This window comes from Haliaeetus leucocephalus, unplaced genomic scaffold, assembly GCF_000737465.1.
Source record: "Haliaeetus leucocephalus isolate CR32 unplaced genomic scaffold, Haliaeetus_leucocephalus-4.0 Scaffold228, whole genome shotgun sequence".
NCBI lineage: Eukaryota > Metazoa > Chordata > Aves > Accipitriformes > Accipitridae > Haliaeetus > Haliaeetus leucocephalus.
In genome coordinates this window covers 7760230-7779893 of record NW_010972664.1, presented here as the reverse complement: position 1 = coordinate 7779893, position 19664 = coordinate 7760230, and positions in this window count along the sequence as shown.

The following is a 19664-nucleotide window of genomic DNA, read 5'->3' as shown; positions in this document are numbered from 1 at the left end:
ACTGAACTTTGTTTGATTAATGCTGCTGAAATGGCAATGCCTTTGGAATTCTCGTATTCCCACTGGCACTCGTAACATGAGGGAAGACTTTTCTTTCCAGCTCCTTCTGTCGGGCATTTTCTGCACATGTATTTCTTTTGTTCTGCCTTTTATTTCCTGTATCATTCAATATCCTTTGGACGTGCAAGATGCCGAGTCATAAAAAGTAGTTATAAATCTAGTAGTCTGGCTTTTTCCATTCAGCAGGTGAAGCTTTCTTTTTCCTAGTGTATGTAGTTTATAAAACTGTTTTTTTTCTGATCTATGAAAGAACCTTGTCAGTTAGATCTCAGTTGCATGTACATCTCTTACCATCTGGAGACAAATCTCTGAATTTGACAGTAGACAGTGTTCCTTTTCTTTTAAGCTTTTGAAATGTATAAATAATTAGTACTAGGTCTACTTCACTATTTTCTTCAGGTGCATGAGGAAGAGATTCTTATACAATCACTACAGAAAACATGTACTCTTCCTTAGAAAATACAGCTCTGTGAGACAGAACTATCCGGTACTAAGGCTTTGACGACAGCAAGCATGAATCTGTATCTCTTCCCGTCTTCCATTCCTCTTCCTGCTGCCTGTGGCCCATCTCGTCCCACCCCCAAGCCTGTAATCTATCCAGGAAATGTCCCTGATTTCTGTATTAACATCTACATTACTGAGTATTTAATTTCACTTTATCAGTAAAGATACTAAAGATACTGAACTGTTGTCTGGACGGGTAAGGTGCATTAGCCTCAGTAAATATAAATGATATTTCTTCATGGAATCCAGGAGAATTATTTCGAGTCCTTGTCTGTATGCCAAGGACCTAACTTTTGCTTCAAATTTCTTACTGGGTCCATCCACTCTTGCTGCTTCTTCAGCAGATTTAAATTGGAATAGCATTCATTTACCTCTGTTTCTGAAATCAGTCATCATAATGGAAAGTCCTAAAGGCTTCTCGGTCACTTTATATTTGCTTTTGTGTTGGGGAACTATTATGTTCTGCTCTGATGACACTTACATGATGATTATAGAACTCTTACTAGAAACGGGGGGAGGAATAACGCCTGCTTTTTATTACTTCTTGTCACTTTGAAAGTCTTGTTATCTGTTATCACAAAAAGGAAATAGCTACTGCTATGCTTGGCACTGCAGAATGCAGCCGTTTTCCTGTGTAACTATTGAACACCGTTGTTATAAGATTTGGGAGGAATATAAATCTAGATGCTACCTGAACCCAAGAATACTTTAATATGAGAAAAAAAATCAGTATGAAAATAAATTATTTTAATACTGTGTAAAAGCCAGTAGAGCTGCTTATGAGCTTATATTTATTCCAAACAAGGAACAGACTCTACCAGAAAACCATACCTAAGTACTAAGGACAAAATAAATCTCCATAAAAATCTGCTTGATTGTAAGAGTAAAGCTGGTTTTAGTGACAGCAGAGCCTGTGTGTCTGATTTCAGCTGGATGATGCCAGTCAAAGTTTCTAGGAAATACCCACCTACATTTTAGCTTATTGCCTGTCTTGAAGCTCGTGAGTGACATGACTATACCTGGGCCTAAAAATCTAAGTGATCCTGAAATGTGTTCAGAGCTGGAGCAAGCAGGATGTGTTCTCAAGAAGACCAGAGAAGGGAAAAGAAAAATTTTGTTATCCACAAACACAGCTGAAGGTACATTAAGGTATTTCCTTGGGCAGGCCATCCAGAGGAGGAAGAATTTAAAGATTTATGCCATTGGAGAAGCCAGGATAAGCCTGAATGGAATAAGTCCGTGTGGCAGTGAGCTCCACAATATCTGAGTCAATAGAGCCAATGACAAGATCCGAGGAAGTTAACCAGAAGTAGTTTATTCTGCTCTCTTGTGCTTGTTGTTTTGCCTTTGTGGGGGAGCATTGTACTTTTATCTCTTGTACTTCATTTGTCTGTGTACGTGACAGATTCCTAACAGAGTCCATTAATGATTTTGCAAACGTAAACCACAACTTGTCACTGAGTCAGCTTCTCTTGTGTTAATGGTTGTATTTTAATCTGCTGCTCTGTGATGTAACTGTCGCACCTTCTTTAAAGCCCACTGTGTCTTTTTGAAGAAGATGATGATAGAATAGGAACCCTCTCTAATTCTGTTTAGTTACAGTAAGATGTAAGGAAAAAGTAGATAATGACCAGTTAAATCAAGTAGTCATTTATATTAAATAAGGTAACTGAAGCTTAAGGATGTTGTCATTGTCTTAAATTCTCCCAGGGTTAACTTTGTGAGTGGTGATAATCTGTTTGTTCATCACTTGACTATGTTAGTCTGTTGATTCACTGTGATACTGTAAAGTTACATATTTAATCAGCTTAGGTAAGAGTGGAGTGTTGATTTCTCAAGGTTTTCTTGCTTTTTCCTTATTTGAGTGACGTTATTCATGTTAGTATTTTGATTTTTAAAAAATGAAAAAAAAAGAAGGTACATCTTTTCACTAATTGGTACCTGGACCTATTCTCTTTACAGTAACAGAATACGTCTATCTTGAGGTACAAAACTAGTAAGGTTTTTGTGTTCTCTCAGATTTAGTTCTAAATTGCTTCACAGCATAATTAATAAAAATAGTGATCACTATATCGAAAAAAGCCTTATGTTTTAATTCAGTATAGAACTCTTCCATTTTAATTTTTTAAATTTTTTTTCTAGCTATAAGAAAGTAAAAATGACATGCCATTTTTCATTTATAGAAGCCAATGTATAATGTGTACTCATTGAAGTGCTATTCTACAAAAGCGAACTCAGCAAACTAGGTCTTAAAGTGAGTTAGAGTGAGACGGTAAAAGGGTGTCTTTTGGTCATCATGGATCACTACATCCAAAAATGCAGTCCTGCCATACGATCAGGGGAAAGACAAGAATCTAGTAGACATTACAAGCAGGACTATTAGAAATCCAGAGCACCTGGTGCACACCTGTGTCCTGCCTGTTCCTGTTGCACTTGTGTCCGAAGTGGTGAAAGACCTCTTCCAGACAACCTAGAGGATATATCCGTTTTCACAGATTTGACGAGGAGCAGGCTTTCCCAGCATCTCATTTACAAAGCTGATTCGGTTCTGGAAAACTTGGTAGGTACTCTGAAATTTTGGAGCCTCTGTTGCAAATACAGAATATGTTTTTATCTGGTTATATATCAGTTGCTGTGAACTCCATTAATCTGACTTGCTTATTTTCTCTATATGTTTTTCCTTATGAATATAGTCTTTTTCATGTGTAACAGATTATTTCAGTGAAACTGAACTTTACTTTTTCTCTTGCCTTCTGAATATGATTTGCATACCACTAAGAGAAATCCTGGAATCTTCTTCATTTGAAATGTTTCTTTCATTATCATGCATATGTATAAGTGAAAGTGATTGCTCAAAGCAGCCTCACGACACTTTTATGCTCTGTATTTCTGCCATGTTTCCTTTTTTTAGTTAAACAAAGTAGGATGAAAATATCAGGATTTCAATAGTTAAAATTGTCACAGGCTTTATCTTTTGATATAGTATAAACAGACAAGAGCTGAAAGCTTTTTTCTTTCCTGAGGAGGTAGGTTCCTAAAGCAGGAAGTACATAGGATACTGTGGAAACTAACGGCTTTGCGGCTAGGAGAGCATACATTTTCAGTAAAGGTGTCTGGGACACTGAACCACTTTGTGCTAATAGCAAAGATTTTGATTGCTTTAATGAGTGGCAGAGGCTGTGAGTTTGCAGCTGTGATTATTCCCCTTACATTAACTGCTATGCTGCTAAATGACCAACTGAATTAATGGGGGGTTTTGTCAACACTCTGAAAATGAAACCTCTTCTGAGTCTTTTAACTGTCTGAAAATTACTGGGTCATCTAAGAGAGGAAATTTTAGCTAAGCTGGCCGTAGCTCGTAAAAGCCAATAAAATCTCCTGGTCCTGGGTATGTGATCCATAACTGAAAGGTTGGCACCAGAAAGTGTATGGGGAACTTTCTAGAAAGCCAACAAGGAGCTGAAAGATAACAAAAAATGAACAGTAGATGTTACATTTGAAATAACACAGAAAGCAAACAGACATACAACCAACTCCAACTTCTTGCAAGTACAGACTACACAGGAGTTTCCTTGCAGTGTAGAAAAGTGCAGATAAATCTCTAATTGCTATTTTCACTCTCACATTTTTTTCTGTCCTCCCCACCAACAAGAAGACCACAGCATACGCAAGCAGTGGACAATGTGTAACAGCCAGAAATCCTGCCACGGCTTTCTTCCATATCTTCTTCTAAGGTATTAAGTGATGGGGAAAGTAACAAATCCCAAGCAAACAAAACAAAAGCTTTTGATTTTTGGTTACTCAACATCAGGATCTTTCAAGGCACCTAGCTGTTTGGAAAATGGATGCCAAGCGAAACACTCTTGCTTTTCTCCTTCCCAGCAGCATGCCAAGCTCCACTTTCTGGTCGGGTACTTAGAGATATTTCTAAAAGACAGCTTTGTTTTTCCAGGGAAAAGGAAAATCTATATTCAGAGGTAAAGAAGCTCTCCTGCCTCTTAACACTAGTCTGAAACAGGCAATGTTGTGGTAAACATTTTTTTTTCCCAGAATTTCTGTATTTTTTTTGTTGACTTGCACATCAAAGTTCTCATACTCAGAGTACAAATACAGGAACAAGAATTTATTTTTTTATCTTTGAAAAAGAGATGCCAATAGGCTGTTCTGTACATTTGTTAAAATAGCCTGAGACAATTTGCTGGGACCCAGGCTCTTCTTGCCTGTGCTAGCCAAATAATTTGATGCAGGTGCCAGGAGGAGCATTATAGTATCATATGTTTTGGGCTCCAGTGTGCGAATTGAGACTGGAGATATTTTTAGCGCTATTCTTCAGCAGGCAGCATGCTGTACAATTACATATCAACATGATGCTTCTGTTGTAGATTGCTGTAGCTATGTTTCCACCTCCTGGCAAGTGTAAGGAACAGCTGAAAAGTGATTAAGGACAATTATGTTTTTATTTTTGCTGGGTGCTAGAAGATGCGGCAGGACTGTAAGTAATAAGAAATCAGATATTTTATATTGAGAGAGGGAGCATGAGTGTATACCCGTGCTAACTGCAACATGAACACAGAGAAACTTCAGTCTCTAAAGTATACATACATTCTGTTACGGAGTAAAGACTGTAGGCATTCTGTGAGGTAGGTGCCTTTCCATAATAAGAAATGCTAATTTTCCCAAATGAAAAAAATCTCTTTCACAACAGAGGGATGACGTCTCCCTGCCTTTGACTATATTGTAGCCACAGATGCATTTTTCCCGAGGACCTGCTCAGTAACCGATAGTGCCCGTTTCTTGCTCTTTGCCAGGTCAATGCCATTTTCCTATTTCAGAGGAAAGACCAAAAGTTTTTGTGGTAGCCATGTCAGAACTGCCCTTTACGATCAAGAAAAAGACAAATTTCAGTAGGTGGTGAAATACATATTTCTAGAACATTTAAAGAAATACAGACTCTAGTGCAAAACTTCTGGATTGAAATGTCTTTTTTTGAGTGAAAACTGATTTTCAAGCTAAGTAGCGAAGTTTGCATTCAGCCAGGATCCCTTATGTCCATAGTGAGATGACTGTGCGTTATGCCATTATTAACTGCACTAAAGCTAGTTTGGAGAAGTTTTGCAGCACATGTACAGAAGCCTGGCTGAGCAGAGCTGCTGGACTGCAATGTATTGAATCTGGACTTTGAATGCATTCTTTGTTGTTCTGTTGCAGGGACTCCCAGGTAAGATGCCTGCAGCATTTTACGTGATATATGGCCACACTAAGGAAAATCATCCTGTTCAAAAGGGCTTGTGGGAAGACTCTATAGCTGTATCTGCCTGCACAAACTGGAGTTTTTGGGAGTGGCACCCCGGCAGCTGCCCTACTGAAAGGGTCCACTTTATTAAGAGAGTTACGCGAAAATGGCATATCATCAGTGAAGCATTAGTGAAGCTGACCAACCGTAGCTACTTTTTCACTCTAAAAGTTTGCGCATGATATTGTATGCTTACGTAATGATTTTTATACGTAGCAGCATGTGCACATTGCCACAGCACAGATACTTTTACCAAATTAAGATATTTTAGCTGTAATTTAAGTTCGTCCGTGTCTGTGCAGGCCTGAGCGCAAGGGGTGTGAAAAAGGCTGCGGTCTGTGGTGTGAATACCTGCAGCAAAGGCCTTGTGGGAGGCCGTCGGGAGGCTTCCTGATTCCGGAGAACTCCTGCTAGTTGACTGTTTTGATCTTATTTCCCTTTGTCTTGCTTCTTTTGTAAGGCATTATCTCAAGTTTTCACACAGCACCTTAGGACAGCGAATAAGGAGCCAGAAGTCCTGATGTGCATGATCTTCTAGCCTGCAGCATGCATTCCTGTGCCACCCTATCCTCAGGAACTTGCCCTGTGAGAAGATGAGAAAATGCAGACGTTTTGCCAGCAACGATCATAATGCCATTACAGCATCAATCTTTGCGATAGCTGATCTGACTTCATGTCACATTTTGCACCTGCAGACCACCGGTCTACAAAAAGGGCAGGCAATTCAGGCAGCACAAACCTGAATAAGGACATTCCGTAGACTTCCCCTGGTATTGTACTCCCTTGGATTGAGCATGGGAGGAGGAAGCTGTAGTTTTCAGAAAACCTTATGTTCCCTCGGGTGTGAAAGAGAAGCAGTGAACAGCTGAAGGAGAGAGAGGCCTGGTAGTCCTATATCTCTACCCCTGCTTGGCACTGTCTAAACCACGTAGGGTTGAGTCAAGAGTGAGGGAGGAAAAAAATCTGCGATTTTATTTCTGCTAGAAACTAGTTCTTCTGCTATTTCTGCTCTCTTTAAAGTGGGAATTATCTGAGCTTTCCAGCATTCTTTTACATGCAGTTCGGGATGTGTGCTGCAGCTCCCTCACATTTTGCTGCGGACTGGGAAGCTAATACCTCCAGCTGAAATATGGGAAGGAAGCTTTCATGAGAAAAGAAAAAGGTGGTTCTGAGACACGTACCAATTCTTACTGAAGCGTTTTCGAATTAAGTGTCCATATATAAACTAGCTCTTTCCTGTTCACCTTTCAGTACTGTGTGGAACACTTTTTCTTGTATTATGCACAGGTGTAAAGGCAGTAGTTGAGCTTGCGGGTTGTTGGTTCTGAGGTTCTTCCTGGGAAACAGCAAGGTGCAATATGTACACGAGGTAGGCATTATAATAGTTACGGTCACAAGCATCTTTGTTGTAGGTAGATTTTGTTACTGGAGTATTGAGATTGAGTAAGTGAGAAGCCCCTGAGTTTACTGACCCAGAAGTGTAGTGGGATTCTGTGGGGCCAGAAGCAGAAGCTGCTGAGCATGGCCATGGTGGCCCACTAGCTGTGCAGTTAGGGAAACAATTAACCACAGTTAAAAAAGAAATCCTTTTCCTTAGTTTCTGCAAGTTGCAATATAATTGTCCCTGGGTATTCTGACGTGGAATTCTCAGGCTTTAAAGGCTTCATGATCAGCAGTGGTTCTCCCCATATGTCTGCTGACATTGGTGAGAGCCACAGATGGTTTTTACCTAACAAGGCCAAGCTGTTAGGTACATGGGCTAGTTTTTTCACATACAGTAGACAAGCAAATTTATTATTTCTTTCTGTAAGGAAAAGAACAGGCTACAGCCAGTGGTGGTGTTCTCCTTCATCCTTTGCTCCTACTCTCCATTCCCAACACTTCGTTACAGTGATTTCTGAAGAGGCTGGCTGCGAGGTAGCTACATATGTCAGTTATGCAATTTAGGTCATGTAATAACTTCACGGGACTAAGCTGGTCTCTAAACGCGATGGTGTTGACAAGCTAAATAGTTCTGAGAAGAGAGGAGATGCCCACTTACTTTGTTCAACTACACCTACTAAAGATTAAAAAAAGCTGGAAAAAATACTCACCTGCTGTACAGCGCTTTTTTTTCTGGGAAAAACCCCCGCTCTGTTGTGACATTAATAGTAGTACTATTCTAAGTATTAATACCTAGATGAAGTCTACATGCATACACCACAAACCTGTGCACTGCTGTGGAGGAACCTTCAAAGCTATTTATCTTTAGGTAAATGCTGAAATTTTCAGTTGTTCAGTATAACTTATTCTGAACTGGTTTGAGAGCTGCTTCTATTAAGCTACTTCTCATTCTTTCAGAAAGCCGTTTACCCTCTATTTCCCAGTGTATAATAAAGCTTTAGACTTTTACGTATTTGGAACTGAATGAAACTAGCTCATGAACTGTTTGTGTTGAATTTCAGACCTACAAAGCATCTGTGGCTTCCACTGATTCAAGCAAGTATAAGACAAATGGGGAGCCTGCAAAGCTGGAGTTACACCTCCTCCAGTTGCTAATAATCTTTTCTTGTGCTAGTACAGGGCTTCATGTATGTGTTTTGAGGGGCAGAGTTATCTTTCACAAAAGATAAAATACCAGGAGGCTATAAAGTCAAACCAACAATCCATTACCACAGCAGCATTTGCATCGACCAGTTGCACATAGTTAAGGAAGATGACTAAGAACAGAGCAACAACACAACATCTCTGGTCCCCGAAAAACTTTTCAGTTCCCGAGAATGAACAGCTTTCAGAATATCAGCCTCTTGAGTCTTCTGATATGATTTTTCTTCCTCCCAGGGCATTCAAAGTCTTTCTGTGTTCTGTAACTTAATTTCTAGTGGAGGGACTTGAGGAATTCCCAGGAGAAGACCATTGCTCAGGAGAAACTATGGCAGCAGCTGAGCCAAATGCGTGCACTGCAGACTGCTCCCAGACGTGGTGCAAAACTCTTTGCAAATAGTGAACACGAAGCACATACCTTGGGGCCTGATCCCTGAAATGAATGGGGATGGCGGACCCACGGACACATGTGCTGCTACATTTCTTCTGGTAACTCTTACAACTCGGATGCCTAGCAGCTCATACCTTCTTTGTTGCAAAGTAGTCAAACACTGCTCTGAAGTTAGAATGATTAATTTCCTGATATGCTCTTCTATGGCATTCAGGACAATTTGACTTACAGGAGTGGGACTTGCAGAGATCAATGTCTAAAGCTTCCATTATCTCTACATGCCTAAACTGGATTGCCTCTGGCCTGCCTGTTTTTTACAGAAAAGTTATCATTGTTCATTATCATGTATTTTGCTGAAAATACCAATATTTCAAAGTCTTTCAGTCATGTTAAGACAAAAACGCAGCTGCTGACTCAGTCGCCACACCAGTGGACACTCGGAGAGAAACGAAAAAGGTAAAGCTCGTGGATTGAGATAAAGATAGTTTAATAGAACAAAGATAAAGAATGGAAAATACAAGAGACTATACAAAACACACAGTATACTGTAGAATTTCTCACCACCTGCTGATGGATGCCCAACCAATCCCTGAGCCACGGTGCCCCTACCCAATTCCTCCCAGTTTATGTACTGGATATGATATAATATGGTGCGGAATATCCGTTTATTTCAGCTGTCCTGGCTGCGTCCCCCTCCATATTCTTGTGCATCCCCACCCTCATTGCTCGCAGGGCATGAGAAGCTAAAAATCTTTGACTTACCGTAAACACTGCTTAGCAACAAGTAAAGTCGTGAGGGTGTTATCAACATTATTCTCATCCTAAATCTGGAACACAGCACTCCGCCACTTATTAAGAAGAAAATAAACTTCATTCCAGCGAAACCCAGGACAATACCAAAGGGCTAAAATCCACCAGACCCCCTCAGCGGTGCGAGGGCACAAGGGAAAGGCCTGCCTCAGTGCATCACAAGGATTGAGCTGGGCTGGCAGTCAGGTCTACCTCTACCAGATCCTTCCCTGCCAAAAGCAGGAATGTAAACTTGTCCTCAGGTACTTGCTGTCCACAATATCTATGCAAATTTCATGTGCTGGAGGCAGCAAAGAGCTTATGATTTAACTAAGTACAACTTCTAGTATATTTCTTATCACTTCTCTGTCCTGGAACAGTTTACGCTCTTAATGGTGCTTTAAGAATTACCACTTTTCTTTTCTGTTTATTTCCTTAATGTTCTCTCCCCAATGCCCTCATGCACTGCTTTTCTCTGTTTATTGATTTCTCGCTTCTCTAACGACTTTATTACTCATTTCTCTTCCCGTTTCTTTTTTGAACGAATACAATTGTGTTTTCTATTGAGTTACATTAGCAGGTGCCAGAGCCTCTCAATGAAATTTTTTCTTCATGAGATTTTTTTCTTGTTGAAGGGGGTGGGGACAAATAGGTTTCAAATTATGACTTGTTATGACTTTTCTAGAGCTTTTCAGTGAACTTCTCCTTAGAGATATACTTAGTGTACAGCTCCTTAATTTACTTTTTTTGGCCTACACGTAATAGAAAGTTACTTGTTTTTGACTAGTCTTGTGCTTCAGCTTCTGCAAATCTAAGCTCATCTACCAAACCCAAATGTATATTATGCAGTGTCTTATTTGTCCTTGTAGATATCTCTCTATTTTTACCCCAAAATATAATAGCCAGTTTATTTTTTTCCTCCATAGTTTACATGCTGCCTTGTACCACTGTCAGCACCTGAAGGCATCCAGCGCAGAGAAACTAAGCAGGCATTTATCAGTGAGACTTTTCAGGCAACCTTGGTTTACCAGTGATTTTTACTTAATTAAGACACAATAACAGAACATCTCTGATACAATCTCACGCTTTTTCTGAATGGGACTATGCCTATGTCTTAGCTGTACACTGTTAATAACATTGTATATAACCAAGAAATGGTGGACTTAGCTCCACTGTAGAAAGTAGATGACATTTTACCTGATTAATCCTATAAGCAATAATATTTTCACAGAAGAAGGTAACCACATACTCCTTGTGGTTTTGCAAAACAAAGAGCGTATGGAGGCTTTTTACTGCACTTCATCTAGATTGTGTCTCTTCTCAGTATGAATCTGTCACTACATCTGCTGCTGGGTTTTCTGTGTATTTTCTAGTGATTTTGACTATATTATCAAATCAGTTTGGAGTTTAGCACACAGTAGTCAGAGAAGCCTCATGGACTTCATTGTTCGGAAAGGGCTAGTCTGATTGGCCTCTGTTTTGACTCCTGATTCCTGCTCTCTTAATTTTCTGTGAAGGCTTGTGTTGTTTTCTAGCACTGATCCAGGCTCCTATGCCTTGAGTGTATTTCATCTGATGCCTGGTGTAGAGAACTCTGGAATAGCCTGAGATAAGGAATAATCTTTTGCTGCATGAGAAGGAATGAAATACATTATTCCTTTCATTGGGATCTGCTTGGGATATCTGACCCGAGTCTCACTGCCTGCATTCCATATCCTTGGTGAAAAAAGTCTTCAAAAGCCTGAGCAGCTTTCATGGACGCCTGACTGGTAATTTGCCTCACAGTCGTAGACGTTGTACCCAGACCTGTGCATCTTGTTCCAGGAAGCTTCTGCAAGAACTTTTCAAGTCTGTTATCATCTGTATTCCTTGAGACAAAACTTCCCATACTTCTGTGTTCTCTTTGAAAAAGAAATGGGAGCCAGTCTGCCTCTCAAAGCAATAGCATCTTTCTTGCAGGTAAAGACAAGAATTTAGGGACTGCCTAGATGAGTTTGTAGTGCTACAGAACAGTCACAGGACTAGCTCGAGTTGGAGTGTATCTTCATGAATCTTCAAAAGTGGGCTGACCTCCTCCTCTTGAGTTATCTAGAACTACCAGCCTAGATTGAATTTGGGAATTTGCAGCAAATCCTAGGCTGGTACAGTAATGGTAGTATCTGTCTTCTCTGATGTAACCCACATATGTCCATATGACTCCTGTGCTCCAATAGAAATTTGCAGTTATTTCTTCTCAGTGGGATTTTGGCTTACCTCCATGGGGGATTTGGAGTTTCTGCTCTTGTTCTTTGTTTCTGTGGGTTTAGATTGATGTTATATCAGGAGTAATATTTTCTAAATTTTTTCTTAGACTTAAGTGCTACAAAACCTTCTGCCAAGAAGATCCTACTGTCTGCATCTTAGCACAACAAGGAAAACACAAATATAGACTCTCAAGCAATCACTCTTTGCTTTTCTAGGTTATAATTTTGTCACTTTCCAAACGATGCTTCAGGAAATACTCAATACTGGCCCAATTCTGGCAACTCAGTTACTATAAAAAGTCCAGCAACATGTTCTGCCGAAATAGGCTCCTTGTGGAACACAGAGGGGGACAGCAGATTACCTGTGACAGAGGACATGAGTGTATGTTCAGGATGGCCTGGGAAGGACAGTTTTGTTCTGAAATGTTTTGTGTCAACAGATGACACAGATTGTGGACTTTCATTTCTATTGGACCACCTGTAGCTTCCTACAGGGTGTCATGGTGACCGTATCTACGTACATACGCAAAACCAGACTGGACACAACTGTCAGCAACGTGCTTTATCTGCCTGACCAAGGGATAGGACTATATGGTCTCAAGAGGTGCCTCCAAGCCTCAGCTATTCTGTGACTCTGTGCCAGAGTTTCTAGATCCAAAACTAACTAAGAGTTCATTCCAGCACATTGTTGCCAGCTCTTAGTTTTGGTGCTTTGGATACCGGAGAGGAGTATTGTAAGAGACTGTTATGCCTTACAAGCAAGATTCAGCACCTTCAGAGGCATTGTCTGAGTGCACAACTCCTCTTGGGAAGCCGGTGGCCCTTTGCTTGAACACTGCCTTCTGAAGTAAGGACTCTACTGTTTCCAGAGTGCTTTGTCTTTGCCTGCTCAGTGTTGCACACAGGTGCATGCTGCTCTGGTGCATTCCTGGGTGTTATGGCATACACTGCAGGACAGGATTAGCAATCAGTGTCTGCAAGTTTAGGGTTGTGCAGTGTCCTCCCAATCACCATCATGGTTTTTTTCTTGTAACTGAGCATTTTTCAAACTATGTTAAGTCACCACACAAATGGTCCCTGCTTTAGCTGAGTATGTCTCAGCTGAGCAGGAATTCCATCTTATTTTTCAGGTAAGAATAGGAAGATATTTGGACATCAAAGAAACTACAACTTTTTCTTATTGCTGAAACTTTTAAAAAGAAAAAAAATTTAAAGGAACAAATTAGTTGTCTTGCATTTATCTGGCAAGGTTTTGGTAGTGGGGGGGCTGCAGGGATGGCTTCTGATAGAAGAAACCAGGGGCTGTGCCCCATGTTGGACAGAGTCAGTTCCAGCTGGCTCCAGGATGGCCAAAGTTAAGCCCATCAGTGACACCACTAGAGCCTCTGTGACAAATATTTAAGAAAGGATGGAAATCCTGCAGAGCAGCGCTGAGGAAGAGGAGTGAGAAAAATGTGACATAAACAACACTGTAGATACCAAGATCAGTGGAAAAGGAGGGAGATGATGTGCTCCAGGAGCTGGAGCAGAGATTCTCCAGCAACCTATGCAGAGGACCATGATGAAGCAGGTCGGATCCCTGCATTCCACAGAGGACCATGCCAGAATACATATCCACACTGCAGTCTGTGGAGGACCCTGTGCTGGAGCAGGCTCCTGGCAGGAGCTCTGGCTACGGAGAACAGCCCATGCAGAACTAGGTTTTCTGGCAGGACATGTGACACTGTGGGGGCAGCCACACTGGAACAGTCTTTTCCTGATGGACTGCACCTCGTGGAAAGGACCAACGGTGGAGCACTTTTTGAAGAACGACGACCTGTTCTGGAGGAGTTCGTCAGGTACTGTAGCCCACAGGAAGGACCTGTGCTGGAGCAGGGGAACAGTCTGAGGCAGGAGTGGCAGAGACAAAGTGTTATGAACTGACCCTGACCCCCGTTCCCCATATCCCTGCACTGATGGAGATAGGGAGAATGAGGTAGCTCCGGGAAGACGAGGGGGTGGGGAAGTGTGTTTTAAATTTTGTTTTTATTTCTCACTATCCTGCTCTGTTATTAAGTGGCAAAAATTAATTTCCTCAAGTCAGGTCTGGTTTGCCCGTGTCAGTAAGTGGTGAGTGATCTCACTGTCCTTATCTTGACCCACAAGCTTTTTCAGTGTATCTTCTCCCCTGCTGTTGAGGGAGTGACAGACCGTCTAGGTGGACACCTGGTGGCCAGCCAAGGTCAACGCACCACATAAGGCTTATTCACCATCACAGATACAATACGAAATGTGATGCTGTAAACATAGACCCTACACTATTAAAGCATTTTATGCTGATGATACATCTCCAGATGTTCTGACATCTAGAGCAACGTTCTCCTTACTCTGTACTGAGCTCTCAAAATTTTCTTTCCACGCATTCTAGTCTCTTAGCTGACAATAAGTATTGATGAGGAAGCAAAGGTAAGGGCATTTGGACTGATTATTGTCTGACTGCTCCCACAGTCCCAAAGAGTTATATGCATTAGTATAGTGCTTCTACCTAGCTGTGCTTATATTTTGGATTTCCATTCGTGCATATGAAAGAGAAACCCAGGACAAAACCACTGAAATCCCTTCTACATTTTAGTTATCATCTCTGGACTATGCATGCCCCGCTTTTGTGTGAAATAAACGGCCACAAGCAGAACAATGTGTTTAGTAGATAAATGTCTTGCTTTCACTGACTTAATCTCTTGTGTAAGAGAGGAGTGCTCTGTGCAAAAAAAAAAAAAAAAGTGAGCCAAGTACTGAAAAGCTCTGGCTGGGATGCTTGTCTTTATTTTCAACATGCTTGAAATATTGAAATCAGGAAGATTAGAATTGCATAGCAGCAGTATTGTTAGAGTTGCCTCCTTAATAAGGCAAGTTAGTGCCTGCAGAGCTAGGATACCTTCATGAGCACTGTCTGCCTTCAGCTCTAAACCTCCACCAGCTGCACCTACTATGACATCATTTATCATTGTCATTTTTGTGTAATCAACACTGGTCGCCTATTTTGTGGTGCTGTATTTAGCAAAAATAAAAACTTACACATATGTGCAAAAACTTTATCCGTATGTACATTTCTTTGTGTATGAAGTTATGATTATATACAGAAAAAGTTATGGGGTTTTTTTGAGAAATTACTTTCTTAATAATTTCCCATCAACAGAACATCTCCTTATGGGTAAATGTTGTGAAAGACCTTATTAGACAGAGACATGAGGGATAAAATTAAAAGTTGCTGTGGAAACCATAACCTGAAATAAGTCTTCCTTTTGTGTTACTCAGAATCATTGTGTTCTATTAGAATACTGTTTGCACATAATTTCTTTCTTAAGGAAAAGGAATCTGAATTGCTGCTACAGAAATGGAAATCACATCTGACTATGACTGTAAAGTGCATCTCAGACCATTGGAATTTTTTTTGTTCCTTTGAGTATTTTAATCCGATCTCTTGTCCTGGTATTAGTCTGGTGTAAGGCAAAAAAATTTAATCCCTGGTGCTCATTACTGCCCAGCTGCAGCTGTTAGTTGGAACTGTTGATATTGTTGCCTTCACTGGAGTTAACTGTGATGCAGGAAAAAGCTTAGGGTACAGCAGAGAGGAGGGGAGAAGAAAGAATAAGAAGACGCTAAGGCACGGAGATATGTTTTGCTAAACACAAAACACACTTTAGTGCTCAGCTGCAGCTGTCATTGTCCCTCTATTCTTAGAAAATGCCATTTCAAATATGGGTTGTCAAATAAGCAAAAATATGACCTGAGCTCTGTATGTACCAACCACTAAACACTAAACCTGATGTATACGTTCTATCCTTGCAGTTCCTCTGTAGCTGTTATCTTCTGGCACATGCATTCACATAGTGTTAGCCTGGGTCAGGAATGTGCTTTTGAAAAGAAACACCCGATGGTCTGTGCTTACTCTGCTGGGTTCATGTTGCCAAGCAGCATACAGAAAATACTAGGTCTTTTCTGATAGTGCTAAAGCACCTAATGCTCTCCAGCTGCTAATGGGCATTCAGTTCACAGGATCAAAGTGTGATTAGCCCAAAATAAAATCTCCCAACCCATGGTTCTCTCAAACCACTCCTGCTGAGCTACACAGCTGATGAGATAAACATAGCTTTTATTAAACAAGCTCTTCCTGCAGTGTGATTTTTTAAAATCTATTTTATATGCAAGAAATAACTTGAGCATTACCTCCAAGGCGGCACTGAAAAAATGCCGATTTGCAGTGCTCGTGTATTGAAGAGCTGTCTTGATTATTCCAGAAACGAAGTGCATGGAAAAGATGGGACCAAATATCAGCTCTGCTTCTGCTATGTCTCTTTCTGTCTAGGAAAAAGCATCACAGACTGATTTTTCTGGTGACCTACTAACCTTGGATTGCTCAGCAACAAAACACAGGAGCCATTGTTGCCAGCTAAGCTTCATGTTTTCTTCACAAATGCTGAAATACCACAGACAATGAAGTAATGTCAATCTGTACAATTATTTGCAAATGCATGAATCCCATTTGACTTTTTCAATAGTTACATATAAAAAAGGCACACTATTTCTGTTGTTACTGCACAACAGCTTGTACTTAGAAAACCATTGTGGTTAAGCGAAAATGAGAACTAGCATATTTTCATAAAAAAGTAAAAATTCTAATTCTTAGAATAGATGTACTAGATACAATGTCAAGAACAGTCCCAGCTCTGGAGTTCACACTCAGGACACCTTTTATATACAGACACTACCTGCTGGGTCTTCAGATTTTTTTTCCCTTCGACCCTTCAGCCCTGGTGGAATTTGACTACAGTTGCTGTGAACCAATACTTGAATGCCCCTATACTGCCTTGTAGTTCGAATAAGGAGTCAGCTGTGAAACAACCTAGCCCAGACATTGTGAAATCTGTTTCTCGTTTAGGAATACAGGAGAAGTGACATCCTGGAGATGGCTCTGGACTGTTCTACCTTTGTATGACATTTTACAGGGTGATTCAGAATTGCAATGCTAGACAACAACATTTTTATTTCAAAGAGGAAACTCACCTGTCCTTTTCATCTCGGCAATACATAGGACAGTTTCTGTCCACAGGGCTGTTGATCAAGCCCCTTTTCATGATTCCCACATTTTTGTTTTGATAAAAAAAATGTTATTTCTTTGTTGCAGTATAACAGCCAATAAATGGAGAGGCATAAAAGCTTCTGGTTTAGTTTAATTTTTGGTATATGTATGTTATCTGCCATGTGAAACAAAAGAGCAAACAACCCCTGTACCCATGTCTTGCTAAGAGTGGCAGAAAGTTACCATTCTGAGGTACTATTTAGTCTTTGCTCATTTCGGTTTCATCTCTGACAAGAGTAAACCATCTGTAGCTTAGTGACTCTTTTCAGCTGCATTTCATATTGTCTGCTGTAGTTGCAGTTTGTGGTTTACGGAGGGAGCTTGAGATTGTTTGTACTAAGTAGGCTAGATCCTCATAGCTGAGCATTCACAAGTAGCTACTTTGATCACAAATAATTTATTTCTCAGTTACTTAGGAGGCTATTGCTTCATGGTAAGAAAAAACTCAAACATCCACATTACGTTAGAGAAAATATAAATAAAGTCTAGAAATAATTTGTGTTGAAGAGGCCTTCTGGACGTCACCTGCAGCAAACCTCTGCTCAAAGAAGGTTTAACTTCAATGCTGTATCCCACCTTGAACAGTGGCCAGCAGCAGCGAAGAGAAAAAACAAAGAAAAGTACAGCTCTCTTGCACTTTGAAAATCCTGCGTAGCTTTTTACAGTCAAGGATGTAGGACTCTGTGAGATGGAGGTTGCATTTGAATCATCTTTTAATAGCCATTGATATACCTGCCTTGCATGATGACACCAATCTCTTAACCTATTTTTTGTTTTAATGTCCAAAATAAACTGCAGCAATGAGTTCCACTAATTTAATTATGGTCTGTGAAAAAAAAATTATGCTGGTGGTTGAAACCCACTTCTTGATAATTTACATATGTGCCTCCTGAAGAAGCTGTGACCTGACATGAAAGCAAAGCAATAAAAAGGCGAATAGGGTGGTGGGGTTTGTGCTGTGGCCATTTTTTTCCTTAAGAATTTTTTCTGGAGGCCGCAGAATGGAGGACAGTAAGTTCAGCTCAGTGAGCACTGAAGGAAATGAACAGGCTCCCAGAGATATTAAAAACTGGAGGCAGAAGGTATAGGACACATGTACTGGACGGTTTTTATGTATGAAGTGTCTCCACTATGAGCAGTGGGACAGAAACCCTGTGGGCTATGCGTGGAGGTAGGGGCAGTGTTATAAAATGCCAGTGGAGAAGCAATGATATGGTGGAAAAGAGGCTACATGGTCCTTCATCACAGCATCTGGTTATTAGGTGCTGAGGCGGGGAGGGATTACTGTGGTGGAGCTGAAGAATGCTTGCTCCCTTGCAAGAAAAAATACTTGACATGCAGCAAGAGAAGCAGAAATAAGTGGCAAATGTGAGGAAAGCAGCTCGCTCCTGAGAAAGAGAGGTAGTAGGTCAAGGTTTCAAGAGGGAGAACATCAACATGGAGAAGTATCAAGTCCTGAAGGAAAAAGCAAAACAAACCAAAATAGGTCAGGCTAGTTGGACAGCCAGAAAACACTGGTGAGGTTGTCAATGCCACCAGTGTCAACAGAGCTGGTGGCAGAGGACACCCCAGCAGCACTGCGGATCTGTCCCATGGAGGTGTGGGGGATGATGCTGCCCCTGCTGCCTGCCTCTCCTTGGCCAGCAAAGGCCCTTGGATGCCTTACCAGTGTCATGAGCACAGTAGTGCTATGCCTAACTGTTCAAAAAGACCCTAGCTGTCCTTTATGTGTTTCCGCTGATAAATAATTTCTTTACACTTTAGAGTTATGTATGTGTTACTCTTTTTGCCTGGCTAAAGGTACCCAGACAAACTGATCCAAAGGAGAGGCTGTACCAATATGTGCCCAGGCTGAAGGACAGCAGGGAGAAGACCGCAGAGATTCTCACCTGCCCCCAAAAGAGCACATCTGGGAGTGTGAAGAACCCTTGTCGAGGAAAAACTGGTTAGGTTGTCACTAGTGAGTGGGAGGCTCACGGAGTGCGGCGCTGAGAAAGGACCTGGGAGAGGGTGTTAAGGTTGAAAAAGATCCTGAAGCCAGAAAAATTACTGAGGACATACCTTCCTGGGATGCCACTTAACAAGACTTATGAGAAGAGCTTCAAACTAAGAAATGAGGAAAAGGGTTTGGGAGACTAGCGAAATCCTTACAGTTGTTTTTATAATAAAAGGAGAAGGGCAAAAAAGGAGTAATAGCACTACGAGATGCAGGGAGGTTGGCACTATCAGTAGGCAAATTATTTACTTTTACATGGCTAGAAAGTATGCGGTCAATAGGAGACAACAGACACACTTGTGTATTCACACCAGGCAAGCGTATTGCAGGTGATGCGCAGACCATGAAACTGAATATGATGTTGACTGCATCGAGGTGGAATAGCAGCAGTGATTATTATCTGACAAGGGGCAATCATGTTGGAAATACACTATGGAAATGATAGAAATAATAGTTAAAGGTAGTGGAGGAGTAGAATAATATTTTAAAGATGTTAAGAAATTATAAAAAAAGAGTGATAATGTGGATAAAGTAGATTTGTTATGACCAAAGTCATTGTAGGAAACGATGTCATAGGAGGCCCTTCTAGGATAGACTGGGGAGTTGAATGTGGATATAAACAAAGAGTTATTTAATGCTATCAGAGAGAAATACTCCTGAGATTTGTGCCACAGGAGATTTCAATT